Consider the following 7,735-nt stretch of genomic DNA (forward strand, 5'->3'; position numbering starts at 1 on the left):
TGAGTTTTCTGTCACATCAACTCTCTGGCATCATGTGAACACCTGAGTCTTCCAACGCCGTCTGTACGCCGTAATAACTCAACAACTGTTCGAATTTTGAGTAAATGACTCTTGAAAAATGAACTTTTTTATTGACTTCTCTGTGAGTATTCAGATGTGACGAGTCAGTGTTTCAGATCAGAATTTATGGTCAGGTTTCTTTGAGTCTATTCTGACTCAAATAACAGACTTGTATGTTGAGCAACTTTTGTTATACTATACTCTTTTTCACTCACAGACAGGAAATCACAGGCTGAAGAGGATGATCCAAAAGAAAGATCTTTTACTGGTGTTGCGCTCTGTCAAGTCTCGCCCCCAGGTCCAAACCAAACCTGGAATTTATTGAAGCTACACCTTAAATTTTTACATTTTAGCTCTGCAAATAACATTTTTATACATTGATTGACTAAAGCCCAGAGGATCTTTCAATAATTATATTTGCTATAAACTTGTGAAAGCCACACTTTCTTTATTCCTTTCTCAGAGGCCGGTTTATGTGTCTGAGTTGTAAGCCTTCAGTATTTTAACCACATCAAACATCTGTGCTGTGTTAAAAGGTTCTGTTCTGATCCCACTGCGTTTCTTTGTGGTATTAAGTTTGCTTGACTTTCAGCAAGTATAATCTTTATTCCCAAAGGTAGATCACGTTGACTTTCTGCTGCCACCTATATTATTATTTTTAAGGCACTTTCATATTCGTCTCAGGATCACAGCTTTATCAAAAAACAAACCACCATTAAAGTTCAAGGTCACTCAAGCAGGTTTTACAGGCTGCATATGAAATTAGAGTTTCCAGAATAAGAGCAGGATGTTACCAGATGGGAATGATGTTGAGAATCAGACCGGGGGGGAAAAATTCTCTGATAGAAACGTGACTTGCAGAAGTTTGAAGATGATTGGTATAGAATAGAAAAAATAGAATTTTATTTTTTTATTTTAGAATTTTTTTTCTTAAAACCTTTTGACTTTGATTTTTTTACATGTTGCACCAAAGGAGAAGAATGAGCTAAATTGCTGTACCATATTTTCTTTATCTACAAATGCACAACGGAAATGAATGGTCATTGGTAAATATCAGAGCCATTGACTACAAATCCAGAAATTATATATCTCATTTGGCTGTGACACAGCGGTACAGATGGGACAGCAGAGCGCCACACTGATCTAATCAGCTGTTTTATAGCAGGGAGTGTAATACTTCCATATAAATATCAATTTGAACCAGTGGAACCCACCAAACGGCAGCCCAACATTTGTTATACTCATCTTGCAATAACTGAGAATAACAAAACGGCCAGACATTATTCTGCACTGTACGGTGTTGCGTCACTTTAAAATGATCATGACATTTAAAATGAGACCAGACATTTCAGGACGATAGTTTCATTTGTACCGTAACGAGGCCTGTGTTGGAAGGTCATTTGAATCCAATCATTCTCAGACAAACGTTCAGTGGCCAGGTTGGCCTGAATGGTTCAGCTTTCAAATGAGAAGTCATCGTAGGTTAATACAAGCAGACACCTTAACAATTAGTATTTAGTGGAGGAGGAGAAAGGACAGTAAACCAAAGAGACAAAAACAGTGTTTTAAAGATTTAAAGAAACTAAATTCTGTTTTTTCAATGGACCACAGCAAAGCAAAGTAAAAAGGAAAGAAAATTTGTTCATTTCTTTTGTCTAGTGTTTTTTGAGCCACAACAAAATATATTTTCTTCTGTTGTTTGCAGACAGATGTATTGTCATTTGCACACAGAGGCTCCACTGAGCTGATAATCACCAAGATGATAAAGTGACATTTTCAAAATTTGAAAATTCAATGTGATAACAAAGCCACAAAAACCGGAGATGATAAGAAATTAAACTGACACAAAATTTGTCCTTTAGATTTAAAACCATATTGGTCACTTTGATTTTCCTGCACGGCTCAACAGTATTCTTGACAATGAGTCACACACATCATACAATCAAAAAGCATAATTCTATGAAACATGACTCATGTTCCAGCTTTTCTGCTCTCAGAGTATTTTCGACTTTCGTTGTTAGTGCTAAATATTAACTGTGCTGTCTAATTTGATGTCAGTGTATTTAAATAGTAGAATCCAGCATTTAAGAGATAGCCACCGCAGGTGTCAAGAATAATAATACTGAATTATATATATATTATTTTATTTTAATTTCATCTGAAAACCAAAGAAATTAGCTATCTCTGTCAGACCAGAGGATTTTGTCATGCAGTTGCAGAATGCAGAATCCATTGGCGTTACAACAGAAATATGTCCACAAATATGTCCGACAGGTCGGCTCTCTGTCTGATCCACAGTGAAGTAGTAATTTGGCTGAAGTTGCCAAAAATCCAGAATCCACTGATGATATATTAGTCCCCTTCTGTATCTTTTCTAAATTGAAAGATGATAAAAATCAATGTCAATTATACATTCTAAAGATTTTCAATTATGCACTTCTACTTGGTGATAGGCATCGTGTAAGGGTCAATTTGAGCTTCACACATTGACGCGTCGAGTAATTCATTTGCCGTGGCAGAGTAATTTTTCTTCCTTGCAGCAGAACGAATGAGGACTAATGTGGTGTCTCTGCGAGTGTTCTAGAATTGGCTTTGTGGGAGGCATGTTAGAGGGAGTGTGATTTTGTATTATTATTATTATTATTATTATTATTATTGTTATTATTATTATTATTATTATTAATAATAATAATAATAATAATAATAATACAAAAACATTATAATTATTATTATTATTAACAATAATATGAGTATTAGCATTAGTACTAAAATCAAAAGCATCGTGAAAAAAAAACATTGTCGTCCTTCACCAGATCAATAGTCAACTGCTGACATCCACACCAGGTGTTTATTACATTAGTAATATAATAGCTAACATCATCTGATTCATAAATTACCCCAGGTCATTCGATTCAAGCACCCCCTCCTCCCCCCACACAGGCGCACACAGCCGACTGACGTTCACAAGCATTTACGATATGGGAAGCTGGGCATAGTTTTCCCTGATGTGAGGACAATTACCTTGGTGTATAATCTGATTTAGAGCACAAGGGTTGCCACATCCTGAGAGGTCTAATAGATTTAGCTAAGTAACTTCTTAATGTCTTTCCTGGAGAGCATTCAAAAATCTCTATCGGATTTTCCATACCCCCCGCTCTAACTTTTTTTGCTGCCTCTGAGATTTCCTCCATCATTCTTTCTGCAGTTTCTTCTCTTCGCTCTCTTGACCCCTGGTGCAAACTTCCTTGGGCATCTGCAAGGAAGCGTGGAGGTGTCACTTGAGAGACAGAGAGAAATGGTAAATGAGACAGGTGTGAACTTGATATGCAACGGCCAGTAGTGAATCTGATGCTCTGTCAATCACAGCAGAGCCTACTGAGGCTCCTTATCACTGCTGCATGAGTTGTTGTTCTTATTTTTATGATTTTTTTTTACATCCAAATAAAAAGAACACCAATAAATCTGTGTCCATAAAAATCAAATTGTAGTCGTAGAAATCGAGTGTTTAAATAAACTAGATGATTTATTCATAATATTTATTTAGAACATTTACTTCTGCCCAGTCAAAGTGAGTGATTCGAAGATTCATTTATCAGACAAACTCATCAGCAGTAAACTCGTTTAGATCTGCATTAAATAATAATTTGACTTGTGTTTATGTTAGAAACTATTAATACAGTGAATACTAAAAATAAACAAAAACATAAAGCACATGGTTCATATGCCCTGATTGGCTGGTTGCTGTTTAAACCCCTGCTTTTTGCATATTCCCTGTCCTGTCTCCTGTGCAACTGTCCAATAATAAGAGACAAAAGGCCTGAAATAATTAGATCAAGTTTATATTTCATTATTTACGGCATACAGTCACGTATCTAAACACACTTACGTTAAATTCAGTTGATCACATGAAAAGATTCAAAGTCACGTTTCTAAGCATTTTTGACTTTGCAGATATGTTTTGTTGTCTATCGTCTGTACGGTGGAATGGTGGTCATTGCTTTGGCCTTACAGCTACAAAACTCACTGGTTCTAACTAAAAACGTGTTAATAATGGCGACATGATGATACGAAAAATAACTTTTTAATATTTACACACTATAACTCAAGCAAAACTAAATCTTTTATGTCTGGTGTAATTGATCGACAACTGAGACAATGGGAAATCTTTATATATATATATGGAGAATATATGGAGAAAGTCCAGGATATGTCCTTAACTGTCTGCAGTCTACACTGGCCTGCAGTTACCTATTGACAAAAGCTATCAGGGTCTTATTAGAAACTGAAATTTAACCTAAAGCTATCTCACTGGATTGGTAGATCTTTCTCTCCCTCTCACCTTCTCATTCTTTCATTGTGTGAGAATGGTGATAAAGTGAGACAGTACTCTCTCTCTCACTCACTTCCCCCTGTCTTCTCTGTGCCACAGTCATTGTCTTCGAATCAGACAAAACGTCTGAATCATCAAACTGAGGGGAGACGTGCCATTGTTTTCAGCGGTTATTTATATTCAGCGTCTTTCTTTCGGAATTAGTTTGACTTCAGCAGGGGGGAGGGAGGGAGGGAGGGAGAGAGGGGGAGAAAGAAGAGCCCAGTGTGAGCCGATATCAAACCAGGAGACGTCTTCAGTATCCTAGGACCCTGTTAGGACTCCAGTGATGTTTTTCTGTAGCTCTGACGAGGCCTCAGCAGATGTAAATGACAAAACAGGGCATGAATTAACCACTAACCTTTGTGAAGTTTAGTTTGTTTTTCCCAACAGACGCACAGACTAACCAAATATTGCAACACCTCCCCCTACTGGATCTACTGCAGTGAGTTAATCGGATGAATAATGGGACTCTCTCTTTCTCTCTGCCTCTCTGTCGCTCTTTTTCTTTCTGGCTGTAACTCCCTGTCTCTTTGTGACACCACTGGGATGTGGCAGATTATGAGATGACAACAATAGTGACAAAAAACATGAAGAATAAATACATAGAAAAAAAAAAAGAAGGAGCAAAACCATGTTTCCTAAATTCATTCCTGAACGTTTTCTGCTCTCTGAATCGACTTCAGTGGAACTGCAAATAATATATTCCTAATATTAAGAATCCTGACTGATTTGTTCAGACAGCTTAAACCCTGAACTGTAATATCTGACCTTTAAATTAATTATTATAATTGTGTGTGTTTTTGTATTGTGTAAAATTATTATTTTATTCAGCTTCTAGGTTGATTTTAGTAAAAAACACCAACAACAACAACAACTAACTGAAGAAACACATATTCAGTAGTGATGGACCTGGACCGCAGGCCGGCCGGTCTTTATTACATCTAGGAAGTCATGCTTCAGCAGTTTGCACAGAATAAAAATCCAAACCAAACATTCAATTCTTCCAGCAGACTACTTGTATGGACCTTTCTGTCCTTTTATTCCCAATTTTTGGAAAATTGTTGCACACATACCTTTCCAAGAATATTTTTTTTTTTTTGTAAAATTATTGCGCACACACGTTTCTAAAAATATTTTTTTTTTTTGTAAAATTATTGCGCACACACGTTTCTAAAAATATTTTTTTTTTTTTGTAAAATTATTGCGCACACACGTTTCTAAAAATATTTTTTTTTTTTGTAAAATTATTGCGCACACACGTTTCTAAAAATATTTTTTTTTTTTGTAAAATTAAAATTAGATTCTCATTCTGATTTTAACTCCAGGCCAACAGCTTCCTGAGGCCTGGGTGTGTAGAATATGGTTCTATTATTCCTGCAATATCCTTGAAAATAATGATTTGACCACAACATGTGACCCTTGCCTACACTCTCTTGTTGTTTAAGCTCACAGTCCAGCTATATTTTTCTCTTAAAAAACAGGCGAACATCTAAATAACGTGGTGTTTCCTTGGTCACGCACCAGGTTATTATGTAAATCCTTTATTGATTTATGCTCCTTGGCCTGGAGGAGCATTAGCCTTCAGAGGAAATTGTATTTCTAACACATACAGTTATAGTCAATGCATCCAAAGAGTGAATGATAGTCACCTGGACATTATAGTAATTTAAAGGAAAGCAGTTTAACTTTGTTTGATATGGTGTAGGTCAAATGTTGCAGTGTAAAAAACTTGTTTCCTTGTCCAAGGACTAAAAACAAGAGAAAACATCAGTAAGAGCTCAATCAACACAGGTGGCAAAGGTCAAGTTTAGTTTAATAGTTTAATGCGTTTTGTTTTAATACATTTTATGTTCAATGTTTCTAAAATTTTCAATTTTAGTTCAAAATTAGTTCATAATGAATTGACAAACATACAATGAGACATTTGGTCAGAGCAGATGTGATCTTGTATTTAATAAAACCAAAAACTTTTTTAAAACCTGACTTTTTGACCCGTCTACTTTTGCATATGCACTTTCTGCCACTTTTCTAAGCACGCAACACAGATGTATTCAAGGGAACAACCCCTGGGAACGAGACCTGACTGAATGTTAATGTGTGGCTGAGGAGAAATGAGCTTCACGCTGTGGCTTTTGAACCTCGGTGCCTGTTAGACATATGCATGGAATGTATTCGTTTTGACAAAGAACATCCAGAAGGTGTGGGAACGAAAAGAAGGTTAGGAGGAATGAAAGCCGGTGGGAAAAGGAGAACACAAAGAGCAGCACAAGTGAGCATTACGAGAGAAGAATGAACACAAGGGACACCTTCAGAATCCCTGTAGGGTGGATCAGTGCTCGGGGTGAACAGGGCACAAGACAAAGGAGAAGTGTAACCAGGTTATGCCTGCACTCACTGCAGAAAATGTAGGTTTACAATGTGATTTTATATGAGCGAAAGGGAGAGGCACACAAGTGTGGGAATATATCTTCACACACACACATACTCATTTATGAGAATACGTCGTCTACATCACTTAAAGGGGCCATGTCCAAAAAGTCAGTCCATTTCAACAACCAGACCTGTTTTATCATCTGCCTAAATCTGGACGTGTCTCAACACAGACGGTTCCCTCTCACTGGGTAGCTCCACCCATGCTAACACTCCTACCTGGGCAAAGATCTGCTATTGGCTTCACTTGTATGTGAAGGCCAGACCGCTATAATGTACAACAAATCGATAAGCATAGCTGCTAATTTAGTACGATATTTGACTTTCCATTGGAGCTTCTTCTGGGTCTAACTCTGAAATGTGTACAGTTGGATTTACTAATGAACAAACATGGAATCAAATAATTGAACAGCATTTCCTCGGTTCATGCTCAGCCATTATTAGATAAAGCCATCCTTAGGTCTAGCCCTGTTAAAGAGATACAATGGTTCATTACCATTTAAAGGTGAAGGCACAAGACATGGCTGTTAAACAGGTCTGTAAAAAATCCAACACCATCAGATGTGTTCATCTGGTCTTTTTCTAACCCTCTAACAGCTACAGGTGCAGTACTGGGGCAATACTACACACATGGCTGTTGGGGCCTTTCTCTAATACCCAGAGCTGACAGCACACACATTCTTAAAATGCACTGAGGAGGGGGAAAAAAAGTAATTTCCACCTGAAACGTTTCCAAAAGCTGCATTGTAACAAAACAAACATATTGTTCGCGTCTGATCAAAGAGTGTTTATTCTTTGACCTTCTAGAATTAGGCAGCATTTACAGACTGTGGTGCCAACCGGCTTACTGCAGCGAAACCGAAGCCAGAGCTA

Source organism: Cynoglossus semilaevis, chromosome 19, assembly GCF_000523025.1.
Source record: "Cynoglossus semilaevis isolate Cse_v1.0 chromosome 19, Cse_v1.0, whole genome shotgun sequence".
In the NCBI taxonomy this organism is placed as follows: domain Eukaryota; kingdom Metazoa; phylum Chordata; class Actinopteri; order Pleuronectiformes; family Cynoglossidae; genus Cynoglossus; species Cynoglossus semilaevis.